Below are 27,564 nucleotides of genomic sequence, written 5' to 3' on the forward strand. Positions count from 1 at the left end.
AGAGTGGGATTTTTTTTCTTTGAAAATTCATGAGGCACTGGTGCCAGCCACTTATCATTGCACTTAGTTAGGGTCTCCCACATCTATTACTAATATAATTCGATTTTAAGCAAGTGTAAAGGCAGTGTATTTCCACCTTCAAAATCGGCTAAGGATTTCTCAGTTGAAATAAAGTTCTCATGGCAGATTGCTGAGAGCCTGCACTGTGTATTCATAGATGTACTCGAGGTACAGTTACTTCATTCTTAAGATTAGAAATGAAGGTGGAAATTCAACTGCTGTTTTTAAACAGAGAATGTAAGTTTTTTGGGTGTGAGTCCAAAAATAATTCCTTCATGTTCAGTATGTGAATCAAGTCAGAAAGGATATGAAATAAAAAACAAGTGCAAAATACTTTTTCACGGTATTCTAGAGGGAATCATTTCTAAATTCTTTTTAAAAAATTCTTTTCATCTATTGAAGAGACAAACAAACCAGTAGTTCCCAAATTTGCCCATTAGAATAGAAATTCCAGGATCTCCTTTCCTGAGATTGATTTAGTAGGTCTGCTTTGGCCCTGAAGAATTTTTTTTTTTTTTTAAAAACATGCCTCAGGAAATTCCATTGATCTTGGGAACCACTGAGGCAAACGGTACTGTGGACCTACCAAGGAATTCTCAAAAAGCTTTGAGACCGAAGAGGAAGTGACCAGTTCTGTCCGGGGTTGGCCGAGGAGGTCACAGGAGGTCACGGGAACTGCTCCTGGTCCTGTTGGGTCTTAGATGATGAATAGGAGTGTGGTAAGGGTGGGGAAAAGGATGGATAGGACAGTGGAAACACAATGCTGTGTGTAAATGCAGAAGATTGTAGGAGAAAAAGGGTTCAGGGAGTGGGATGGGGAAGGAGAGCATTGTGGGACATGAGGTCAGAAAGTTAAAAGGAGGTAACCATAGGAAAAGTTCTAAGCATGATGCTAAAAAACTCGAATTTTATGTTAGCAGTGGATTCAGATTTTAAACGGGAAAGTGATCTCAGTACGTGTGTTGTAGAAAGATTGCTCTGGTAATGAGAGTAAAAGGATGGAAAATGGCTATTGCAGAAGTCTGAGAGGTGAAAAGGCTTGATTTTGGAGGGAGGCTGTGGGGATGATCAAGGGATTGGATTTAGTTATTTACTAATGCATTATTGTTGCCATATTTTTGGATGAGGAATTTTTAGGGTCAGACTGGGTAAAAGACTCTTGTTCTGTATAAAGAACCCATTAGCAAATCTGAATAACATTGCCAAGTTATATATATTTTTTTTTAATTTTTTTTTTTTTTTTATTTAATGTTTTTTATTTTATTTTTGGGACAGAGAGAGACAGAGGATGAACGGGGGAGGGGCAGAGAGAGAGGGACACACAGAATCGGAAACAGGCTCCAGGCTCCGAGCCATCAGCCCAGAGCCTGACGCGGGGCTCGAACTCACGGACCGCGAGATCGTGACCTGGCTGAAGTCGGACGCTTAACCGACTGCGCCACCCAGGCGCCCCAACCAAGTTATATATATTAATGGTATGAGAATGTATTGTTCATTAGCACTTTTGAAAAGTTAGAACCAGATTGGGTGCAGTTTGGAGGGGAGCTTGGAGATTAGACTGAAATTTATGACTATCAACACTATTGATCTAAGATTGTTTGAAGTGTTTTTCTCTCACACTCAGAAACTTGGTATTAGAATTTTAGAGTTGGAAGAGATTGCAGGGACTATTTAGTCCATGGTGGCAAATATATTTTGGTTTATGGACCAACCAAACTTTGAAATAGCTGCCAGAAGCATGGTATTGAGAAGGATTTGGGTCATATGTATTCTCTGGGAAAGTGAGTTATGATTGATTAGTGATGCTTTCTGTGGACACAGTTATCTAGTGGGAGATGTATGTGCCAGGTATATGCCATCCTTAGACTAGTTCAACCTATTAGTTTTCTGTTTAAAAAAAAAAATCCAAAACAGGTTAAATAATTTACCTAAAAGTAGTTAAGAGTTAGAGCTAGAAGTAGAACTGAGTTTTGTAACTCTTAGTTTGTTATTCTCCAGTGTTATCAAGATGAATGTGTGCTGCTAAAGAGTTTTTGGTATTAGACCGAAAGAAAAAGGGTGTTTCTAGCCTGTGCCTCTTGACTGTTTAGGTAAGAGTTTGACAAGGAACTTTGGCCTAGAAGTAAATTTTGTTGTATTTATTCTGACTTAAGACATTTGTTGTTAGTACTGATAGGAAGTAGTCACCTGTTTGTGGTTTTTTTGTTTTCTGCTTTTTTTTTTCACTTCCTTGTTTCTCACCATTCTCTCAGTTTTAGGTTTGGGGATTGGTTTCCTTTATGTGAGTTAAGGCAAAAGTATATAACTGACTTACTTTCTTTTTTCTTTCTTTCTTTCTTTCTTTCTTTCTTTCTTTCTTTCTTTCTTTCTTTCTTTCTTTCTTTCATACTTACAGCATTTCGCCAAATTCTAGGCTCATAATAAGTGCTTAGTAAAGTCATGTTGGTTTTTGTAGCTGTACATGAAGCTAGTTTTGAGTCAATATAAATTAGCAGGTGGGGGATTTGCAGAATTGAATTACAGTATTATCTGGTTAGTAGATCGGCCCTCAGCTAAAAATATTGGGTTGGAAACTAGCCTCACAACTAGTAGTCATTAACTAGGAGCTGTTCTTCCTTCTGTTTAGCAGTGCTCTGTATTTGGAAAAGTGCTGCCACTTCAGCTCTTTTGCATTCAGAACTGAATATACTCTGATCCTTGAAGTGCTTTTTCTTTTCCTATCCCTAGGAGCCTCCCAAGTTGCAGGGATCATCCTTACGGTGACCCCAATAGTTAGAGTATATGCTTATATTGCCATCCTCATTTTGTCATGTAGACATCATAGCCAGGTGGACTTCATCCCCATACTATGTTTGGGTCCTTTTCCCCTTGACTCACTTTATCCTGCCTGCCCTATCAAAAACTATCTATCTCCCCTCCCCCAATGATCTATCCCATGAAACTTTTATTTTATTATTTTTTTCAAGTAATCTCTGTGTCCAACATAGGGCATGAACTCATGACCCCAAGATTAAGAGTCACATGCTCTACCAAATGAGCCAGCCAGGTACCCCTTTTCCATGAAACTTAAAAAGACATTGTGTTGTCAGGTTCCCAAGGTCATTGCTAATCTGATATGTTTAACCATAGGAATAACATGTTAATGGACCCTCCTTCCCCTCTCAGGTAACATGCATTTAACAGTGGCCTTCTGGAGACAACGCCTTAACCCAAAGAAGTGACTCCAGCTGTGAGAACTTCAGGTATGGTGGCAGGCCTGTGAAAGAGATTGGGGGGCAGAAATGGTGCAGAGGGTGAGCTCTGGTCATATAACTGCTGTGGGGAGGGAGGTAGGAGAAAGAGGATGTTGAAGAAATAGGCAGTTTCCACTTGGATCTGAAACCGAGTCTCCTCTATAAGCATTAACCTGTGAGCCACACTTTGCCCTTACTTTAGGTGCTCTGACTTTTTTTTTCTTTTTTAAGTTTATTTATTTGAGAGAGAGAGAGAGAGAGAGAATGAATTTGCGGGGGAAGGGTAGAGAGAGAGGGAGAGAGAGAATCCCAGGCCTGCTCCAAGCTCTGCACTGAGTGTACTGTGGGGCTTGATCTCATGACCATGATGTCAGATTATGACCTGAGCAGAAATCAAGAGTTGGACATTTAACCGAATGAGCCAAACCAGGTGTCCTTGACTTCTCTGTTTTTCTAGTTTTCTTGAACATATACTTTTCCCACTTAGCGCTGTTTTATAAACATTTATTCTGCGTATTCTTGTCCAGATATGTGCAGGTGTACAGTTAAAAAGTGTAAGTAAAAAGAAGGCAACATGATGAAGTGGAAAAAGATTAGAGGACTTGGAAAGAAAAGGTCTGGGGTTCTGATTTGATTCTGCCACTGACAAACTGACTTTTGACAAGTTATTTAATCTTGCCTGGACTCAGTTTATATATCTGTAAAATAGATGCATTGATTTCTGCCTGACTTTCTGACATTGTTGTGAGGCTCAAATAAAATAATACAAGTTAAAGCTTCAGAAAAAAATGAATTTACAACTTAAGACATTATCTGAGTCTACAAGGACAGTCATTGGCAGTAATACTGAGAAGGAAAACATGAGAACAGGACAAATTCACTTTAAAGGATCAGGAGAGAGAAAAAGAAGACTACTGGATAAGAAAGAAAAGTAGAGCATGATAACAGTCAAACAGGAAGAGAATAAGGAGTGAATGAAGTAGAACTAATGAATTGGTAGGTGAGAAAGCTGAATAGGACAAAGAGTTGTCCCTTTCACTTGCCTCACTCTAACCTTGCGGCTCTTTGTTATCATTACCACTTCTCTTCATATAAATGTCCTATCCATACTTAGATTCCTTTCTTCACCATAAACATCAGTGTTTATTCATACCTCTGTGTGACCCTTTGTGTTTAGTTTATATTTTTGTTAATTGTCCTGTAAATGCTTAGAGACCAAGACTATGATTTGCTTGTTATGGTGTCCATGGCCATTGCTATTAAAAAATGTGTGCTTACTCTGTTCTTTTTTATAATTATGGAGAGAAAGGAAGGAGATAGGGGGAGCTTTGTGAAAGATAGTAGGAAAGGAAGTGGCTAAGAGGGAAAGTAGATAAACAAGACATGGTAAGAAGAATTCTCAAAAATAATGAAAGGAAATACATGAAAATGAAAAATACATAGAGCAAGAAAAAAAGGGGGGGGGAAGGAGATGGTGTTATCTGCAGCAAAAGAACAAGGCAGCTTTCATTTCTTTAATGGTGATGTAATACCTCACAAAAAGTTATGTGTTGGGAAAGATCATTCTCCATACCAAGTATCTTTAAAATATTTCCAAAAGTATCCACTGCATCCTGAGCTCACAGAATAGTTCTTTGTGGAAAGAAAACTAGGGCAACATTCAGGAGACCTGGGTTCTATCCTTGGTATTACTTGTTACTTAGTTCTGTAGTCTTGGGCAATTCACTTAAATCCCTGGGCCTCCGCTACCTCACTTGTCTGTTAAAGGTATTGAACATGATGATCTCTCAGTTTTCTTCTAGCTCACTCTTTGATTATATTTTGTGTTTCATGGGCTGACTCACTAATTTTTTAGGGCTTTCTTGATATCACAATATAAGATAGGCCTTAGAAATATCTTTTTTTTTTTTTTTTTAAGAAATGGAAGTCTTCTTTAAAAATTTTTTATTTTTATTAAAAAATTTTTAAATTTTTATTTTATCTTAGCACAATTTGGGGAGGAGCAGAGAGAGGGAGACACAGAATCCAAAGCAGTCTCCAGGCTCTGAGCTGTCAGCGCAGAGCCCAGCATGGCGCTCAAACCCACAAACCGTGAGATCATGACCTGAGCCAAAGTCAGACGCTTAGCTGACTGAGCCACCCAGGTCCCCCTATTCTTTTTATTTTTTAATGTTTATTTCTTTTTGAGAGGGAGAGAGAGAAAGAGAGAGCAAACAGGGGAGGGGCAGAGAGAGAGAGGGAGACACAGAATCCAAAGCAGGCTCCTGGCTCTGGGCTGTCAGCAGGAACCCATCTACCACGAGATTCTGACCTGAAGGATCGTGACCTGAAGCTTAACAGACTGAGCCACCCAGGGGCCTCACCCAGTCTTTTTTTTTTTTTTTTTTTTTTTTTTTTGATGTTTATTTATTTATGGAGGGGAGGGGCGGAGAGAAAGGGAGAGAGAGAATCTCAAGCCAACTCCACACCCAGCCCAGCACTGAGCCTGACATGGATCCCAGGATTGTGAGATCATGACCTGAGCCGAAGTCAGACGCTTAACCGACTGAGCCACCCAGGTGCTCCTTACCAGTAATTATTGTAAAAAGCAAGGTGATAAATACTATAATGATCACACTGCATTGCAGTTTAAAGTACTAACTTTAGTCTTTTGCTTCCTTTAATATAATTGAATATGTGCTAAGTGCTGCTCTGTGCTGTGTATTGTAGAGACTCATGCTGAAAAAAAAAGCAGTCCCTGCCCTCAAGAAAGTTCGAGTATTTTTTCACATCTGGAAACTGCTTACCCTAATTTTCCCTTCTGTCCCAGGAAGTTTTATACTGTATCATCACTTCATGGTTTTAATCTAAGAATTCATATGCATATTTGAGCTTGCCACACTCCAGAAATGTTTGATAACATACTTGCTTTCTGCGAAAGTGTATATTTTATTGGATCTGACGTTTTTTCTGTCAGTGACAGAGAAATTTTTCTTTTAAGATATGGAAAATATCCAAATGCCATCTGGATGGCATGTTTAGGTGGACTTTGGTTTGCTTCTTATTCATTCAGAGAAAGAGTAAGATCTATAATTTAGCCTTGATTAGTTGTTCCAGGGAATCCAGTTAGTCACAGAGGAGAGGATGCTACTCGAAAGGAATCATATTGTAGGGGTTAACAATGTGTACTGGAGTTTGGTTTTGAATTTTGGCTCTACCATGCATTGGAGGATGACTTTGGGCAAGTTCCTCATCTGTAAACTGGGAATAGTAATAGCATATTACTATATATGGTTGTGTGGATTAAATAAGATAATGTATTTTTGCTTGAACAATAGTTGGTTCAAGTATTAGTTGCTACTGTTATTATCATTCCTACCAACCTTGTCTTAAAATTATTGTCTCAATTCATTAATTCATAAAGTAAGCTTATCTAGGGTGAGCATTGTAAATTTAAATGCCTATAAGGGCTAAATGAACATTTTAAATAGTAATGATCAGGTCGGGATTAAGTGAACTAGGGAATTCATGTTCCTCTAATGAGGTAGCTGTTAAGTAGCTTTGGCTTACCTTTTAATTTTTTATTTATTTTATTAAAAAATGTGTTTAACATTTACTTATTTTTGAGAGAGAGACAGAGAGCAAGCAGGGGAGGGGCAGAAAGAAAGGGAGACAGAGTCCGAAGTGGGCTCCAGGCTCTGAGCTGTCAGCACAGAGCCTGACACGGGGCTCGAATTCACGGACAGGGAGATCATGACCTGAGCTGAAGTCGGACGCTCAACCGACTGAGCCACCCAGGCGCTCCTTTGGTTTATCCTTTTAAAAAGTTAAAGGTAAAATTGACCATTTTAACCAATAAAAAATACATAATTCATGGGGTGCTTGGATGGCTCAGTTGGTTAAGCGTCCAACTTTTTTTTTTTTTTAATGTTTGTTTATTTTTGAGAGAGAGAGACAAAGTGTGAGCAGGGGAGGGGCAGACAGAGAGGGAGACACAGAATCTGAAGCAGACTCCAGGCTCTGTGCTGACAGAGCCTGAAGCCTGCTTAGGATTCTCTCTCTTCCTGTCTCTTTGACTCTCCTCTGCTCATGTGTGTGCTCTCTCTCTCTCTCTCCCTCCCTCTCAAAATAAATAAACAAACATTTAAAAAAAAGTGTAATTCAGTATCGGCTAACTATTGACCTAGTGGGGAGTACAGGACGACGTGTGGCCTGAATATCTTTTTTTTTCTAAACAGAAGCAGGGAATCTAGGTTTTGTGAGAAACCTTTTATTTATTTACTTTTTTAACATTGGCAACTTTTGAAATCATAATATAAACACTGTGGGCCAAGCAAATCACCACTGTGGGTAGGATTTGTCTTATGGGTTGCCACTTTGCAACCTCTGTTCTGGCGCTTGACTGTTTGCATCATAACCCATGTTCCCTGCCTTCTGGGAAGAAAGTCCTTACCCACATAAAGTTTTAAAACAGTTCATGCAATACCTCAGAGCAGTCTAGGGCTGAATGAGAAGTATGCAGAATAATTATTAAGGCAGAGAGGAGGAGGAAAGTTATTTAAGAGTGGAATTCATAATGGGCAAAGGTATGGAGACCGGAATGGACTTCAGATGGTAGTAGTACAGTGAGTAGATTAGTTGGAGTTTAGATTAGTTTGAAGAGGCTGTATGTGGGCCTGGTAATACAAGAAAGCTTGGAAAAATTAAAAGACCAGACTTCTTGTTTTGGGATAACCTTAAGTCCTATTGACTGACAGGATAAAATGGTATTTTATGGCAATTTATTAGGTAATTGAGGTCTACAGAATTTACTAGGGTTGGTAGTTTCTGGAGGCAAGGTGACGAGGCTAGAGAGGCAGGTGATAGTGGGAATGAAAAGGAAAGGACAAAAGATTGTATAAGACACAAAAGCATATATATGGGTCACCCTGTGACAGTGGGACCCTGCAGTAGATAAAGAGGGCCAATTGTGAAAGCTTTTCCCCTATTCATTCTTTTGTAAAAACTGGGATACGTGAAGATAATACTATTATCCCTCCTTTTTCATGTTATGGATCTTGCTTTATCACTCTCTCAGCCCTAGCACCCTCCTTATTGATGGATCACATACATAGTCTTATGATTTCCTGGCTTGCACAAGTAGAATAGATAAAAGAGGAAACAAAGTAGTTTAGCTGCTTATCACATTTCTAGTTTTGGATTTTTGGTGATCTCTGTTAACCTCTATTAAGTTTCATTAGACTTTATACGTGGAATTTTTGTATTTACCAAAGTTTGGAAACACTGACAAATAGCGTGCTCGTGGGAAAGATATAGAATTTTGCTGCAGAAACTTGACATGATAATTAATTCATGATCTAGAATGTTTAAAGAAACTGATAAATGTTGTAGAAAGGTGGAATGTGTATCCTGTATAACTTTAGAAAGTGATTTTTAGGATTTTATTTTCACTAGGTCTTTTGGCTTGTTTATAGTTTCTCATGAAAATTTTTGTGACATGTTGCAGGGAAGTTATTCCTTGGCTAAAATGCCAAATGTAGTTATTCTAAGTAGGCTTTTTGGTAAGTAAGCTGAATAGTATGTTAGATGTAGCCTATTAAGAATACTTGAGATGCAGCAATATTTCCCTCATTGATGAATAAAAGTACTGAACCGAACCTCTGAAAAGTACAAAAAGTTGCTGTCGTCAGAGAGATGCAGCAGTAGGGTGAATAGATTTGAGCTAAATCTAAGTCTCATTTATGGAGAAGAGATTTTTTTTGTAAGCATGGTCTAACCTAGTTTTTGGAATTCATTTATTCTGAATATTGAAAGGGATTTCCAGGTGATTCATTTAATTATAGATAGCTTTGGAAGTGGGAAGGCAAGGAACACGAGAGAGGGATTAGCTGCATTTGTTTCTGTGGAAAGTCAGTAGTCAAAAGGAAATCCCAGATTATCTTTTTCTGTTCTTAAATTTTTTTTGGAGGAAAGATATTTACTACAGGTCTTAATTAAAAACTGTATTCAATATATATATTGAAATGTGCAGAACTTAGTTACTACGGCTTTTCTTTGTCTAGAGTGTTGCTTTTATCTGCTGTTACCTCCTTGCCCTTTGTCTTTGTCCTTGAGGGTTTTTTACTGTATTTTATTTTGTTTTGCTGGTGTTTCAGGAGGGAATGAAACAATGGAGTGCTTATGTTCAGTCAGCCCTGTAAGTTTATTTTACCATATAAATTGATATTTTCATCTGTAGTAACAATGAAAATGATGAACTTATCCGTCCTGATTATTTTTTGTTTGTTTCTTATTGTGGTAAAATATACATGACATAAAATTGACCATTTTAACCATTTACAAAAAAATTTTTTTTAACATTTATTTGAGAGAGAGCACAAATGGGGGAGGGGTGGAGAGAGAGGGAGACACAGAATCCAAAGCAGGCTCCAGGCTGTCAGCACAGAGCCCAACACGGGGCTCGAACCCACAGACTGTGAGATCATGACCTGAGCCAAAGTTGGGCGCTTAACCAACTGAGCCACCCAGGCGCCCCAACCATTTTTAAGTGTTTAGTTTAGTGACATTAAGTACATTCACTTTGTTGTGTAGCTATTACCATTGTGCATCCTCAAGAGGTTTTTCATCATCTCACTGAAACTCAGTGCATATTAAAAAATAACTCAACCATTCCCCTTCCTTCAACCCCTGGTAACCACTATGCTACTTTTTGTCTCTGTATAGAATTTGACTATTTTAGGAACCTCATGTAAGTGGAATCATACATTATTTGTCCTTTATGTTTGGCTTGTTTCACTTTGCATGTCTTCAGGTTCATGTGTTAGCATGTGTCAGAATTTCATTCCTTTTTAAGGCTAATATTCCATTTTATGTGTGTACCACATTTTATCCATTCATCTGTTGATGGACATTTAGCTTATTTTCACCTTTTGGCTATTGTGAATAATGATGTTATGAATGTGGGTGCTGTTCTGAGTCAGTATTTTTAGGTATATCCCTAGAAATGGAATTCCGGGATCGTGCGGTAATTCTGTGTTTAATTTTTTGAGGAACCACCATACTGTTTTCCATAGCAGCTATACCATTTTAAATTCCCACTGGCAGTGCACAAGAATTCCTGTTTTCTACACTTAAACCAACATTTGTTATTTTCTGTTTTGTTTTTAAATAATCATCCTAATGAGTGAATAGGTATCTCTTTGTAGTTTTGATTTTCATTTCTCTAATGATTAATGATATTGTCTTTTCATGTACTTACTAGCTGCTAGTATATTTTTTGAGAAATGTCTGCTCAAGTCCTTTGCCCATTTTTTAATTGGATTGTTTGGATTTGGTGTCTTAATTATTTTATAGGCTTCTGTCCATATCTTTTCTGTTTCTGAGTCTACTGCTCTTCTCCTTTCCTGTTGTTGGCAAAGCAACAAGAACCATTCTCTCCAATGTATAGGCCCTTAGTAAATGTTTGATGATAAAAGGTTAAAAGTAGGGCTTTCTGGAAAGGTAAAGGTTGATTGGGGCAAAGCCTTCATTATAGTTTTGGAGTTCTGTATTCTCTTTTAACAACTTACTTGGTGGGGTAAACATTTATGAAAGATAATGCTTTTAGGCAAAGAAGTCCCTGTGTTACTTAAATTTCATTTTAGAGGGGCGCCTGGGTGGCTCAGTTGGTTGAGCGTCATGACTCTGTTTCATCTCAGGTCATGATCTCACGATTTGTGAGCTTGAGCCCCTTGTGTAGCAGGCACTGCTTGGAATTCTCTCTCTCCCTCTGCCCTTCCCCCACTCACATCATTGCAGATGTGTGGGTTCTCTTTCACTCTCAATATAGACATTAAAAAATTTTTCATTTTAGAGAAGGAAAATTTCTTATTAAAAGAACTTTGATTTTTGTCTAAGAGGCTTGCTGTTACTGTTTGCCTAAAAAAATACAAGTAAGCTTGAGGTATCCAAAGAAGGGTTTTACTTTTTGTAATTCCTGTTTTCATCATTTCAATCTCATTCACCTTTTAAAAAGTAACCTCCATACCCAACGTGGAGCTCGAACTCACAACCCCAAGATTGAGAGTTGCTTGCTGTACTTACTGAGCCAGCCAGGTGCCCCTCAGTGATTCTTTTTTTTTTTTTTTTTTAATATTTTATTTTTAAGTAATCTCTGCACCCAATGCAGAGCTTGAACTCACAACCCTGACCCAGATCAAGAGTCACATGCTCCAACAACTGAGCCAGCCAGGCACCTCTCACTTCTTAACTTTTTGTTATGTAATGATTTGGGATTACTTACTTTGAGACTGCTATTTATTAGGGTTTTTGTTTTTGTTTTAGACAAGAGGAGGTTAGGAGTGATCCTAGACTTGATATACATCTTAATTTTGAAAAGGACAAACCTGAGTAAGTTCAAGTGTAGCAATGACATAAGTATATTTTGTTTTCCTGTTATCTTTTTGGCACCTTTAAGGAACCATGGTTTCATTTTTATTTATTTTTTAAATGCTTATTCTGAGAGAGAGAGAGGGACAGAAACAGGGAGAGAGAGAACCCCAAGCAGGCTCCATGCTGACAACGCGGGCTTGATCTCATGAACTGTGAGAACGTGACCTAAGCCCAAATCAGTAGTTGAAATCAAGAGTTGGTCACTTAACTGACTGAGCCACCCAGGTGCCCTGGAACCATGGTTTTAAATCATGAACACTGAACAAAGCTAGAGATCTCTGGTTTGGGCCACATCTTTTGTTCTGACTTTGGACAGTCTATTTTTATTGGATTGTTGTTATTGAGTTTTAAGAGTTTTATGTAAATTCTGGATATATCCTCTCTCAGATATGTATTTTACAAATATGTTCTCCCAGCTTTTGCTTATCTTGTCATTATCTTAATAGTGTCTTTTGAAAAGTAGAAGTTCCTAATTTTGATGAGGCTTAATTTTTTTAAATTTATCGATTTATTTTTTTAAATTTACATCCAAATTAGTAAGCATCTAGTGCCACAATGATTTCAGGAGTAGATTCCCCAGTGCCCCTTACCCACTTAGCCCATCCCCCCTCCCACAACCCCTCCAGCAACCCTCAGTTTGTTTTCCATATTTATGAGTCTCCTCTGTTTTGTCCCCCTCCCTGTTTTTATATTATTTTTGTTTCCCTTCCCTTATTTTCATCTGTTTTGTCTCTTAAAGTCCTCATATGAGTGAAGTCATCTGATTTTTGTCTTTCTCTGACTAGTTTCACTTAGCATAGTACCCTCCAACTCCATCCACGTAGTTGCAAATGGCAAGATTTCATTCTTTTTGATTGCCAAGTAATACTCCATTGTATAGATATACCACATCTTCTTTATCCATTCATCCATCAATGGACATTTGGGCTCTTTCCATACTTTGGCTATTGTTGATAGTGCTGCTATAAACATGGGGGTGCCTGTGTCCCTTCGAAACAGCACACCTGTGTCCCGTGGATAAATGCCTAGTAGTGCAATTGCTGGGTCATAGGGTAGCTCTATTTTTAGTTTTTTGAGGAACCTTACTGTTTTCCAGAGTGGCTACACCAGCTTGCATTCCCATGATGAGGCTTAATTTTTCAATTTTTTCTTTTATGGGTGGTACTTTTGTTGTCACATGTAAGAAATCTTTGCCTGACTGGGCAATCCATTTAACTTTCTTGGATTTCCATTTGCTTACTTACAAGAACAAATAAGATGTGTTTGATATTTTGACTTCTTTGAAATAGTAGTTTTATTTAGCATCTTTTTGGAGTCAAAATAGAGGCGGTAGTCTTTGGATAGAATACTAAGGTGAAAACCTACAGACCCAAATTGGAGTATAGAATTGGCTCTGCTTTTATAATTCTATTTATTTACTAATGGGTAAATGATAGTTTTCTCTTCTCCCCTCCCCCCACAATTACTTATGGCCCTTGGATGTAAATGATTCTATGTGATTTTTTTCTGGGTTTTTGATACAATTTGAGTAACAATGCTTTTTGGCTCCTTTAAATAAAAATGTGTATAAGTTTGTTTATAGTGTATACATACATAATACTCAGTAACTCATTAATATTGCCTCTAGTTTACTTGATAGTTCTTAGATTATGTTTAGAAATGATCTGAGAAAGGTTTGTTGGAAGGATGAGGGATGGTGGCTATCAGGATCTTGTATTTTGAGGGCAATTCATGGGTGTTAAGAGATGGTCAGAAACCAGAGTTTCCTGGGAGCCAGGAAGTTCAACCTTATATGTAATTAGGTTGTATAATTTCACACAAGCATTGTTTGCAAAAGAGAGCAGTATTTATTGTAGCACAATGGTAGTTATATTTATTGTGGCATATCAAATCATGAAACTCTAGCAGTAGATAGTCAAAAACAGGAAATAACTTGTGATAGTAGTTAATATTAAAATATTTGTTAGCTGTTTGAGAGAACAGAGGGAAAATCACCTTCTAAAGTAGTGGGTACAGAGTTCAAACCAGCAAATAAATGCTAAAAGTTTGATTCTGGTGCCAGTTTCCTTAGATTCTGTTGTCATACTATTGAACCTTGGAAGTTATACCTTTGGGGGTGCCTGGGTGGCTCAGTCAGTTAAGTGTCCGACTTCAGCTCAGGTCATGATCTCATGGTCCTGAGTTCAAGCCCCGCGTTGGGCTCTGTGCTGTCAGTTCAGAGCCTGGAACTTGCTTTAGATTCTGTGTCTCCCTCTCTCTCTGCCCCTCCCCTGTTCATGCTCTGTCTCTCTCTGTCCCAAAAATAAATAAAAAACGTTGAAAAAAAAAAAATTTAAAAAAAAAAAAAAATTTTTTTTTAAAGGAAAGTTATACCTTTGTGTTTTCTCTTTGAATAAGATAATCATCTTTTGATGCATATGCTTTAGATCCACACCCATACACTTGGTTGGAAAATGGGAAGGGAGCTTTCATTTATCTGAGATCATTCACATGATGTTCAGAGCCAAGGTGTCACTTTTGAGAGGGAGAGGGAATGGTTTACATCTCTCTCTGCTAACGTAACTTTTTCCAGTAAATAAGGCAACTTTTCCCTATCATGCGTGGGTTTGAGTTCATTCCCACTTATTGAGAATGTTATGGAAATGAGTATATACCTTTTAGCCCAACCCAAAGAACTCTTACCCCCCTCTAACAATTCCTTCAGGAACTCATACACCAAGTTCAGTTCCTTTGCTATCATTAGTGGAGAATGGGATCTAAACATTGTTCCTTCTAGTTAGTCCCTGCTACAGTGACTGCAGAGAGCAGGATCTAGTTTTCAATCCAGCTGGGTGGTGTGGCTACTGGTTGCATTCACAGGAACCATTACCACCTCCATGTTCCACTTTCAACTGAATTGAGGCTCCATTCTTCACAGTAGTGGATGGCAAATGAATACAGAATTTTTAAAACCCATGCTTTGAAACATAGCTCTTTCACTTGAGTGGTGATTTGAGAACATGGTCAAGTGGCCTTGTCCAAAGGAGACTACTCAGTATTTACAGTTGCAGTGTATACTTCTGTATTTTATTTTATGAAAAAAATTTTTTTGATGTTTATTTATTTTTGAGAGAGAGAGAGAAGGAGGAGGAGGAAAAGAGAGAGAGAGAGAGAGAGAGAGAGAGAGAGAGAGAGAGAAACAGAATCTGAAAAAGGCTCCAGGCTCTGAGCTGTCAGCACAGAGCCCGAGGTGGGGCTCCAACCCATGAACCCTGAGATCATGACCTGAGTTGAAGTCGGTCGCTTAACCGACTGAACCACCCAGGCACGCCTATACTTGTGTACTTCAGTAAGGCTGTTTGAGAGTTAGACTTCATTAGGTTTTAGTTCTCTGAATACCCCTGTGTACTTTAGCTCTTTGTACTTGTGCTTCAACAAGCAGTTTTTCTCCTTACTGGCTTAGTATGTTTTCTGAAATGTCTTTTTGGTGGCTTCTTTTAAGAATTATAGGTCCATATAAATTATTGGAAAGTTTTCTAGGTCAAAATAGATGTGACCTATAAAAATAACTGATTATGTTGGATATGTTATTTCTGAAAACAAGCAAATTTCATAATATCCTGACTAATTATTTTTCTTTAATTAGGATACATGTTTTAAAATAAGGCTAGTTTGCTGTTTGTTGCCTATGGGACAAGATATTACTGAAATGATCTTGTGAAGTGTGCCTTTCTCCATATTTTTATTTCTACTGCCTTTCAGGAAGATGTTAAGGTTAGTTTTCACCTCTGGCAATGTTTTAACACCTCTTTTCTACATTAGACATTCTGTCACATTTTTCTAGTGTGATAGTAAACATTACTCAAATGATATAAAAGCTGACCCTATTTTAAGTTTTTTTTGTAACTGACAGACTAAGAGGTAATAGATAATTTTAATATTGTACTGTATCTTAGATTCAAACTGATATCTTCAGTGGTTCAAGTCACAGTGTTTTACCAGGTGAAGATATCCACATCACTGTACTTGATTGTGAAAGCTTTTTCAAAATCATGTAAAAAGTCAGTTATTTTTGATAGGAAGTTAAAGCAGAGGTATCCATCTTGTCTCTATATCTTATGAATGTTAAAGCTGTAGATAGAGGCAAAGTTGAAGATGTTTTAAAAATTGAGTGTTAGGAGAAGGAAGAGGGGGTTAACGAAGGATAGATTATAAAATAAAAGGGACATTAAAAAAGATAAGTTAATTTAGCAGTGAGATATAAAGGTAGAAGGGAGGTACTGGAAAGGAAGAATGGGTCCTCGAGAGATCTCCCCAAGATACATAGGAGAGCTAGAGTCATTTTTTTCCCCTTTATATTGTGGAAACTAGATTAGCATTTTTTGTCATTTACGGTGAGAATACTTTTTTATTTTTTTTTTGAGTTAAGTTTATTGAGATGTAACTTGCACATAGTAAAATTAATCCTTTTCTAGTAGTGTACAGGTCTTTGAATTTTGACAGACATTTGCAGTCTTGTAGTCCTTTGTGTTTGTTTGAGAGAGAGAGAGAGAGAGAGAGCGAGCGAGCAAGAGCTGGGAAGAGGGGCAGGGTGGGGGAAGAGAGAGTCTTAAGCAGGCTTCAAGCCCAGCTTGGAGCCTGATGTGGGGCACAATCCCATAACTCTGGGATCATGACCTGAGCCAAAATCAAGAATCGGACGCCCAACTGATTGAGTCACCCAGGTGCCCCTATTTTTTTTTTTTTTTTTTTTTTTTTTTTTTTTTTTGAGTAGACTTCATTCCCAGCGCAGAGCCCAACATGGGGCTTAAACTCAGGACCCTGAGGTCAAGACCTGAGCTGAGATCAAGAGTCAGATGCTTAACCCACTGAGCCACCCATGCATTGCTCTAGGAAGCACTGATGTTTTCTGTCCCAACAGTTTTTCCTTTTCTAGAATGTCATTTAAATAGAGTCATAGGATGTAGCAGTTTCCTAGAATTGCTCTAACAAGTTATACACACTGGCTAGTTTTTAAAACAATGGAACCTTATTCTATCACAGTATTGGAGTCTAAAAGACCAAAATAAGGGGTCAGCAGGATTGGAATTTATCAGAAGGGAGAATCTATGCTGTGCCTCTCATAGCTTCTGATGGATGTTGGTGATCCTTGCATTCTTTGGCTTTGTATATGCTTCTTTCCAATCTCTGCCTCTGTCTTCATGTGGTATTCTGTGCGTCATCACCTTATCTTTATTCTGTGCATGTCTCTATGTCCAAATTTTCTTCTTATAAGGTCACAAGTCATTGAAATAAGGTTCTCCTCATCTTAACTTGATTACATCTGCAAAGACCCTATAAACCAAGTAAGGTCACATTCTGAGGTTTCAGGTAGACAAATTTTGGGGGAGACACTTCTCAACATAGTACATTGGTTATGTACCCTTTTTTCTTCTTCTTTTTTTTTTTTTTAATGTTTGAAATGTTACTTAAAAAAACAACAACATCATATAGGGGTATCTGGGTGGTTCAGTTGGTTAAGTGTCTGACTCTTGATTTCAGCTCAGGTCATGATCTCAGGGTTGGTGAGATCGAGACCCACATAGGGCTCTGTGCTGACAGTGTGGAGCCTACTTGGGATTCTCTCTCTGCCTCTCCACTGTTCATTTATACACAGGTATGCTTGCATGCTCTCTGTCTTTCAAAATAAATAAACTTAATAAAAATCTTAAAAAAATAATTATACAGTAAAATTGGCTTTTGTGTGTGTATGTGTACAGTTGTATGAACTTTAACATATGTATAGGTTTTTGCAACACCACAGTCAGGATACAGAGTAGTTCCATCATGCCAGAAACCTCCCTTGTACTTCATTTTGTAGTCCTATCCACCCTCCACTCTTCACAGCCACAGATTTGTTATCTATCCCTATTATTTTGTCTTTGGGAGACTGTCACATAAATGGAGTAATACATATGTAACTTTTTGAGACTTGGTTTCAATCAGTATGATTGGTGCCTTCCAGATTCATCCAAGTTGTTGCACGTATCAGTAGTTTGTTTCTTTTTGTTGCTGAGTAGTATTCCAGGGTATGAATGCACCAGTTTATCAGTTTACCTGTTGAGGGATATTGGGTTGTCTGACATTTTTTGGCAATTATGAGCAGAGTTACTATAAACATTCCTATATAAGTTTTTTAATTTTTTTTTTTTTTACTTACGAGAGAGTGTACCCCTCCCATACAGATTTTTAAGTGAATATTGCTTTTATTTCTTTTGGCAGGGTTTCTTTCTTTCTTTCTTTCTTTCTTTCTTTCTTTCTTTCTTTCTTTCTTTCTTTCTTTCTTTCTTTTTAGTGTTTATTTTTGAGAGAGAGACAGAATGAGAGTGGGGAAGGGGTAGAGAGAGAGGGAAACACAGAATCTGAAGCAGGCTTTAGGCTCTGAGCTGTCAGGACAGAGCCTGACGTGGGGCTCAAACTCACAAACCATGAGATTATGACCAGAGCTGAAGTCGAACACTTAAATGACAGCTATCCAGGTGCCCCTAGGCAGTGTTTCTTAATCTTGGTGCTATGATATGTTGGGCTGGATCGTTCTTTGTTGTGGAGTGCTGCATTGTAGGATTTTCAGTAACATCCATTGCTTCTACCCACTGTTGTAGAAAACAAAACAAAACAAAACAGATCTCTGCATTATAGTAGTATACTTTTCCCTTCTGCAATTGGTAAGTAAAATGTGGGATAATACTTTGAGACCATACAAATATCCTATTTTCCAATAGCCTTTTATCCAGTGGTTTCTCTATTAGTGCATAACAAATTATCCCAAAATTTAGCAGTTAAAACAAATATTTTTTATCTGTATGGTTTCTGTGGGATAGAAATTCAGAAGTGGCTTAGCTGGATGGCTTTGACTCTGAGTTTCATTAAGACACAGTCAAGATGTTGGTTGAGGCTGCAGTTCTCTGAAGGCTTGAGTGGGGGCTGGAGGATCAGTGTCCAAGGTGTCTCACTGCTGTGGTTGGTGGGTTGGTGCTAGCTGTTGGTGGGAGGCCTCAGGTCCTTGCAACATACACCTTTTTCTAGGGCTGCTGGAGTCTCCTCACAAATTGGCAGCTGGCTTCCCTGGAGCAAGTGACCTGAGAGCAAGTGGTGTCATCCTTTTTTTTTTTTTTTTTTCAATTGTGGTACAATGTGTATAACAGTAAATTTCCCATCAAAACCATTTTCAGGGGCGTCTGTGTGGCTCAGTCAGTTGAGCGCCGACTCTTGATTTTGGCTTAGGTTATGGTCCCAAGGTTGTGGGATTGTGCCCTACATCAGGCTCCTTGCTTAGTGTGGAGCCTGCTTGAGATTCTCACTCTCTCTGCCCTTCTCCCCTGCTTGCATATGTCTTCTCTCTCTCAAATAAAAAATAAAAAACCCATTTTTAAGTGTATGATTCAGTGGTACTAATTCATATCACTGTGCCGTCATCACCACCGTCCATCTCTAGAATTCTTTTCTTCTTGCATAGTTGAAACTCTGTATCCCATTAAGCAATAACTTCACATTCCCTCCTCCCAGAGTCCTTGGTAACTATGGCTCTACTTTCTGTCTCTGATTTGACTGCTGTAGGTACCTCATATAAGTGGAATCACCTTTTTTTTTTTTTTAAGTTTATTTTTGAGAGAGAGAGAGAGAGTGAGAGCGGGGGAGGGGCAGAGAGAGAGGGGAACAGAGGATCCGAAGTAGCCTCTGTGCTGACAGCTGAGAGCTGATCTGATGCAGGGCTGAAAGTCACAAACTGTGAGATCATGACCTAAGCTGAAGTGAGATGCTTAACCAACTGAGCCACTCAGGCGCCCCAATGTGGAATCATCTTTTTGTGACTGGCTTATTTCATTTAGCATGTTCTCAAGGTCCATCCATGTTATAGCATGTGTCAGAATTTCCTTCCTTTTAATTTCCTTCCTAATATTATTCTATTGTGTGTATATACCACATTTTGCTTATCCATTCAACCATTGATGGACACTTGGGTTACTTCTACATTTTAGCTATTGTGAATAATGATGCTATGAACTTGTGTGTACAGATACTTTTTTTAGATCCTACTTTCAATTGTTTTGGATATATAACAACAAGTAGAATTACTGGATCATATTGTAACTCTTTAGTTTTGAGGACCCACTATACTGCTTCCCACAGTAGCTGTATCCTTTTACATTCTTACATTAGTGCACAAGTGTTCTAATTTCTTCATATCCCTGACAACATTTTTTTTTTATAGTAACCATCTTAATGGGCGTAAGTTGGTATTTCGTTGTGGGTTTTTATTTGCATTTCCTTAATGATTAGGGGGGATTAAGTGTTTTTATGTACTTACTGGCCATTCTTTGGAGAAATGTCTGTCATTTCTTTGGAGAAATGTGTTCATGCACTTTGTCCTTTTTTTTTTTTTTTTTTTTTGACATTTATTTATTTATTTTGAGAGAGAGAGAGTGTGCCTGTGCAGACATGTGTGTGCAGAAGAGGAGCAGAGAGAGAGAATCCCAAGCAGGCTCCACACTGTTAGTGAGGCGTAGGGTTCAAACACACGAACCAGTTAGATCATTACCTGAGCCAAATTCAAGAGTCAGACAATTAACCAACTGAGCCACCCAGGCACCCCTCCATTTTTGAGTTAAGATTTTTATTGTTGTTGAGTTTTAGAAATTCTCTGTATCCTGGATATTAATCCTTTAGATGAATGATTTGCAAATATTTTCTCCCATTTTGTAGGTTGCCTTTCATTCTGTTGATAGCATCTTTTGCATAAAATTTAAAATTTTTGTGAAGTCCAGTTTGTCTATTTTTTCTTTTGTTGCCTGTATCTTTGGTGTCATATGCAAGGAATCATTGCTAAATCCAGTGTTGTGAAGCGTTTGTCCTATTTTCCTCTAAGAGTTTTTATTTTTAGTTCTTAGCATTTAGGTCTTTGATCCATTTTTAATTTTTGTAAATGGTGTTAGGTAAGGGTCCAACTTTATTCTTTTGCAGGTGGATATCTGGTTTTCCCAACACCATTTATTGAGAGGACTGTCCTTTCTCCATTGAATGGTCTTGACACCCTTGTCAAAAAACATTTTACTTTATATGTAAGAGTTTATTTTGGGGCTTTCTTTTTAGTCCAATAGAATAAGTTTGTATGTCTTTATGCCATTATCACAGAGTTTTTATTATTGCAGCTTTGTATTGAATTTTGAAATCAGGAAATACAAGTCCTCTAAATTTGTTCGTTTTCAAGATTGTTTTGGTTATTTAAGGTCCCTGGAGATTTTTTTTTTTAAGTTTATTTATTTTGTGAGGGAGAACACGTGCGTGTGCACACACACGCAGGGTAGGGGGCAGAAAGAGAATCCCAAGCAGGCTCCACACTGTCAGCGCAGAGCCCAACTTGGGGCTCCATCCTGCAAACCACAAGGTAATGACCTAAACTGAAATCAAGTGTCAGAAGTTTAACCAACTGAGCCACCCAGATGCCCAAGGTCCCTGGAGATTCTATATGAATTTTAGGATGGATTTTCTATTTCTGCAAGAAACATTGGGATTTTGATAGGAGTTGCATTGACTCTGTAGACTGCTTTAGGTAGTATTAACATCTTAACAGTATTAAGACTTCTAATCCATAAACATAGGATGTCTTTCCATTTATTTGTGTCTTCTTTAATTTCTTTCAGCAATGTTTTATAGTTTTTAGTGTTACAAGTCTTTGACCCCATTGGTTAATTCCTAAGTATCTTGCTATTTTTAATGTTATACATAAATGGGTTTGTTTTCTTAATTTCCTGTTTAGATTGTTGATTGTTTTTAATTTTTATTTTTATTTTTTAACGTTTATTCATCTTTGAGAGACAGATCACAAGTCAGGGTGGGGCAGAGAGAGAGGAAGACAGAGAATCCAAAGCAGGCTCCAGGCTCTGAGTTGTCAGCACAGAGCCCACCATGGAGCTTGAACTCACAAACTGTGAGATCATGACCTGAGCCAAGGTCGGACACTTAACTGACTGAGCCACTCAGGCACTCCTTAGATTGTTCATTTTTAATGAATACAAATGCATTGGATTTGTGTGTGTTAATTTTTGTGTTTTGTTAATTTGCTGAATTTGTTTTAGTTTTAATAGTTTTTTTGTGTGTGTGGAATCTCTTGGGTTTTTTATATATACAATCATATCTTCAAACAGAATTCTACTTCTTCCTATCCAATTTGGATGCCTTTTATTTATTTTTTTCTTGCCTAATTGCTTTTTTTTGGGCTTCTAGTTCTATGTTGAATGGAAATGGTGAGAATGGCCATCCTTGCTCATTGCTGATCTTCGACAAAAAGCTTTTATTTTTTCACCATTGAATGTGATGTCAGTTGGGAGTTTTTCATATATGGCCTTTATTAACATAGAGGTGGTTCCCTTCTAGTTCTACTGTGTTGAATGTTTTTATCATGAAGGGTATTAAATTTTTTCAGATGCTTTTTCTCTATCAATTGAAATAATCGTGTGTTTTTCCCCCCTTCATTCTGTTAATATGGTACGTTACATTGATGAATTTTTATTGTTGAACCATCCTTACATTCCAGGATTAAATCCCACTTGGTATACAATCCTTTCTGTAAGCTGAGAAATGTCTGTTTCTCCCTTCAAACATGTCAGTTTTTGCTTTATATGTTTTGATGATCTGTTATTAGCTGGGTAAATGTTTATAATTGAATCTTCTTGCTGTTTCAGACCTTTTATTAATATTGTAACATCTTTTGTCTTGTAACTTTTTTTTAACTTTTATTTATTTTTATTGCTTTTTATTTTCTTTTTTTTAACGTTTATTTATTTTTGAGACAGAGAGAGACAGAGCATGAATGGGGGAGGGGCAGAGAGAGAGGGAGATACAGAATCTGAAGCAGGCTCCAGGCTCTGAGCCATCAGCCCAGAGCCCGACGCGGGGCTCGAACTCACGGACCGTGAGATCGTGACCTGAGCCGAAGTCGGACACTTAACCGACTGAGCCACCCAGGCGCCCCTTATTTATTTATTTTTAAATGTCTACACCCAATATAGGGCTTGAAATCATTACCCCAAGATCAAGACTCTTCTGATTAAGCCAGCCAGGCGCCCCATCCGTTTTTGATTTAAAGTCTATTTTGTGTGACATTAGGATAGTCACGTGGAGTATCTTTTTCTATCCTTTCACTTTTGGCCCATTTGTGTCTTTGGATCTAGACTGAGTCTCTTGTAGACAGCATATAGATGATGTTTTAAGCCATTCTGCCACTTTCTGTCTTTTGATTGGAGAGTTTAATCTTGTTTCATGTAAAGTAATTACTGGTAAAGAGGGACTTCCTCATTTTACTATTTATTTTCCATATGTCTTACAGTTTTTTCTGTCATTCGTTTCTTCATTACTGTCATTGTGTTTAGTTGATATTTTGTAGTGAAACATTTTTATTGCCTTCTTATTTCCTTTTGTGTATATTCTGTAACCATTTTCTTTGTGGTTACCACAGGGATTACATTTAAAGTTCGAAAGTTATAATACTCTAATTTGAATTTATAACACTTAATTTCAGTAACATACAAAAACTGTTCTTTTACAGCTTTGTCACCACCCATTGCAGTTATTGGTGTCACAAAATTGCATCTTTATACATTGTTGTGGCATTGCCTCTTATAACCTAGCCTTGGATGTCACATACTGCCCTTTCCTGCCACATTCTATTCAGTAGAAGAGAGTAAATCTGGCCTACATTCAAGAGGTGGGATATTAGTTTCCATCTTTTGAAGGGAGCTTGTGGATATATTTTAAAATGCCATCATCTTGGGGCACCTGGGGGCTCAGTCGGTTAAGCGTCTGACTTTGGCTCAGGTCATGATCTTACGGTTCGTGAGTTCAAGCCCCACATCAAACTGTGTGCTGACAGCTCAGAACCTGGAGCCTGCTTGGGGTTCTGTCTCCCTCTCTCTCTGCCCCTCCCCTGCTCATGCTCTGTCTCTCTCAAAAATAAATAAACATTAAAAAAAAATTTGTTAAAGTGCCATCATCTGTTGATTCTTGCCTGACTCAGTTATTACATTAGGTTGCAGAATAATGATTCTTTCATTTCTTCTTCATTTATTAAGCTCAGCTAAATTTTGAGGGGAAACTCCATCCCCGTGACCAGCCTCCAAATATTACTTCTGAACCAGCTTTTTTATTACATTTTAATATTTTTTATTCTTATCCCCCAGATTTCTGGTTTATTAGATAACATTTCTGTGTTTGTCTCATCATTGGTAAAAAAGGTTGTAGTATCTACGTCACAGGGAGTGTATTCATTTCCTGTGACTGCTGTAACAAATTACCTCAAACTTGGTGACTTTATTAAAATACTTATTTTCTCACAGTCCTAGAGGCCAGAATTCTGAAGTCAAGATGTCAGAAGAGCTGCATTTGCTCTGAAAACTCTAGGGAGAATCCTTACTTACCTTTTCTAATTTCTGCTGGATGCCCGTGTTCCTTGGCTTGTGGGCTGCATAATTTCAATCTCAACCTGTCTTCACATTGCCTTTTTTTCTTCTCTCCTCTGTAGGTCTTTTAACAGGACAATTGTTGTTGGATTTTAGGTCTACCTGGATAATCCAGGATGATGTTATCTTGAAATTCTTAATTTTATCTGTAAAGATCCTTTTTCCAAGTAAGGTCACGTTTGTAGGTTTCAAAGAATAGGCTGTGGATGTATCATTTTGGGAGCCACTATTCAACCCATCACAAGGAGATTGCATTAAATGAATTACTGCATGTAGAATTCTTTAAAAGTTCTCAGCACGTGACTATTCACCAAATTAGTTATTTTTTATTATGGTGATGCTTGTGTTTTATAGCAGCCTCCTAAATTTAGTATTTTACTTATACCACCTTATTTTAGCAATATAAATTTCCATACCTAGCATCCATAATTAGGGTGGCTTTATGTTATGCTTTGCCTGGTATAGTTCTGGCTTATTTCCATTGACACAGTGTTCTATCATGTCCCTGTTCATACTCAAAAATAATCCAATTTGGATGAAAAATTAAATGGTTACTCTCCCATAATTCATCCTATCCTTTATTTTGCTGTTTGAGAAAAATCATTACTGAATGTAAAATAAGTATATACCCTTCTATTTGAATTGTAAGAACTTCAGGATAGATTCTAAACATGTTAGGTTAGTATTTCAGTGTAAGTTTTCTTGTTCATGTACTTTATAGCAAAGATCTTACTTTACCTTATCACTTAGCCAAAATGATACCTTGGCTTCTCTGTTAGTTTTCTGTTGCTGTGCAGTGAATTATCCCAAGGTTCAGTGGCTTAAAATAACAGTAATGTATTATCTTCTGCAGTTTCTGGAGGTGAGAAATTTGGGAGCAGCTTGGCTGAGCAGTTGTGGCTTAGGGTCTCTCTTGATATTGCAGTTAGATATCAGGCAAGTCTGCATTCATCTATAGCCTTGACTGGGACTAGAAGATCTACTTCCAAGGTGACTCACTCATGGTTAGCAAATTGGTGATGGCTCTTGGTAGGAAGCTTCGTTTCCTTTTCACCTGGGCCTCTCCATAGGACCACTTGAATGTCTACATAGTATAGTGGCTGGCTTCTCCCAGAATAAGCAATCCCAGGGATCAAGGCAAAAATTGTAATGCCTTTTATGACCTAGCTTTGGATGTAATACACTGTTGTTTCTACCATATTCTGTAGAATATGTAGATACAGGCCAACTCTGTATCACTGTGTCAGGAGAATTACACAGGAGTTTTGAATATCCGGAGGTAAGGATTATTGGAGGGCATTTTTGAGGCTGGCTGCCACAGCGTCTAGACTTCTAACTGGCCAAGAATTCAAATGTTTTTATATTCTAAACTTTTAATATTTATTTATTTGTTTACAGCAAGCATGAGTCGGGGAGAGGGACAGAGGGAGAGAGAGGATCTTAAGGAGGCTCCATATTCATGGACTGAGCTACCCAGGCACCCTTTTATTTTTATTTATTCTTTTCAGATCTTTTTATATATTCTTTCTCTCTTAATTCATCTGAATTCCAAGGGTGCCAACCCAGGTTTTGTTGTTGTTGTTGTTGTTTTCATTTTCTCGTGTTACCTTGTTATAAATGTTTTATGTTCACATGTTTGTATAGTTACCCCAAAATAGTTGGCTTTAAAAAAATTTTTTACTTTTTTCACTTAAAGGTTTTCTGCTTTTCACTTGGTCCATGATACTGGTCAGTTTTCTAGGTTATTAGGTGTATTATGTAGAGTCTTTTGAGTTTTCTAGGAAGACATTCACACTGCTTGTGAATTATGTTTTGTTTCTTTCTACTATTTATCACAACAGAGCCCAGTTCATTGATTTTTGTAGTCCATTCTTTTTCTGTTGTATCATTTTCCCCTTTGTCCTTTGTTGGCCAATTTAAGCACATCTCCTGTTCTCTTCCTATTTTCCTTTTCATCCATAAGTGTTTCTCTTCTGTGGTGTCTTGTCCAAATTTTCCCTCCCTACAAAGTCAATTTATTACTACAGCCTGTATTTCCTTACTTATGTTATTTGCACAGGGAGCACAGTGTCAATTTTCTATAATTCTAATTATTTATATTTGGCTCTCCCTTACATTTTAAGTTCTAGGAGGGCAGAAGCCTTATCTTTGTAAATCTGTGGTGTTTACTATTATGATGGGAAACTTTCTACAGTGTGTGTTCATTGGTTGCTTTTGTATTGTTATTATGAACCTAAGAACAAAAACATCCTTTGTAACCTCACTTATTTACAAATAGAGGCTCTTTTGTACAGGTTACAAGTGCCCCCATTTATTTGGAAAAATGTTAGACAGTGGTGAGTCCTTTGGATCGTAATAGATATTTTTAAAACTTTTAATGTTTAGTAAGAAAGATATCATAATTTCAAGTTCTTCTGAAGTGTCATAGAAAAGTACACCTTGAGTAACTTTTTCATATTTATTGATCAATTCAACAGGTATTTGAAGGTGTACTATTAATATGCTTCAGGCATTACATCTGGCTTTTCATGTAAAGATGAATGGCCCCTGATCTTAAGAAAACAGTTTGAAGGAGGAGACAGATTTGCCACAGATATTAAGGGACAGCTATTGAACACTTGTTAGCTTTAAGACTGTCTTATAGCACTTCGTGGTATTATCTCACTCTTCAAAACTATAATAAAATTGTCCCTGTTTTATGGATGAAGAAGGAATGGTTCATAGATTAAGTAATTTGTTCATGTTTGCACAGTAAGTTACAGTGTTAGTTTGTGGATCTAAATCTGTCTGATTCCAAAGCCTGCACATTTAATTACTGTGTTGTAATATCTCCTGGATAACATGCAGCAGGGTTGATGAGAAGAACTTCATTATTTCTGCTTTGGAGTCGAGGGAGAGCTACCAGATGAAATGCTTGAGTAGAATGTTGAAGGATAAGAGAAGACCAGATGAATAGGAAGTTAAGGAAGGAGCAGAGCAAAGTTTGAACAGAAGGAACAAGTAAACCACAGAAATATTAAACAGATGGCATGGTGAGGTAGGATGAGTAATTCTATATGGTTAAAGCATGGGGTATGTATGAGAGAGTGGAAGATGAGTTAAGAGAATAGGCAAGTGAGGATCATCAGAGATGTAGGGGATTCATTTTAAAAATCCTTCTGACAACATTGTATATATGGACAGATTGAGGCTACACAAGGACAAATGTTGAAATTAGTATGGTAGTGTAAGGAGAGCCAAATGAAGGGAGTAGTGATGGGGATAAAGAGGGAACTGTAAAAAAAAAATAATAAATAATAATTACAAGATTTTTCACTCCTATCCAACTGTTTTATTTTAATGTCTCAAGGAATTTTGCCTCTTTCACATTTCCCATTTTTTAGCCATAA

General features: G+C 37.6%; 1 protein-coding gene across 4 annotated transcripts in view; it reads left to right on the forward strand.

Annotated features, from left to right (window-relative positions):
- Positions 1-27,564, forward strand: part of ITCH (itchy E3 ubiquitin protein ligase) — a 143,674-nt gene that overhangs the window by 1,130 nt on the left and 114,980 nt on the right. For 3 of the 4 annotated variants that reach the window (XM_058685351.1, XM_058685353.1, XM_058685350.1), the window contains exon 2: positions 3,226-3,302. The exons of the other annotated variant lie outside the window; for it this stretch is intronic. The gene's annotated coding sequence lies outside the window, so the exon portion shown is untranslated. The remainder of the gene's footprint in view (positions 1-3,225; positions 3,303-27,564) is intronic. 4 annotated transcript variants of the gene reach the window in all.

Source organism: Neofelis nebulosa, chromosome 9 (genome assembly GCF_028018385.1).
Source record: "Neofelis nebulosa isolate mNeoNeb1 chromosome 9, mNeoNeb1.pri, whole genome shotgun sequence".
In the NCBI taxonomy this organism is placed as follows: Eukaryota; Metazoa; Chordata; class Mammalia; order Carnivora; family Felidae; genus Neofelis; species Neofelis nebulosa.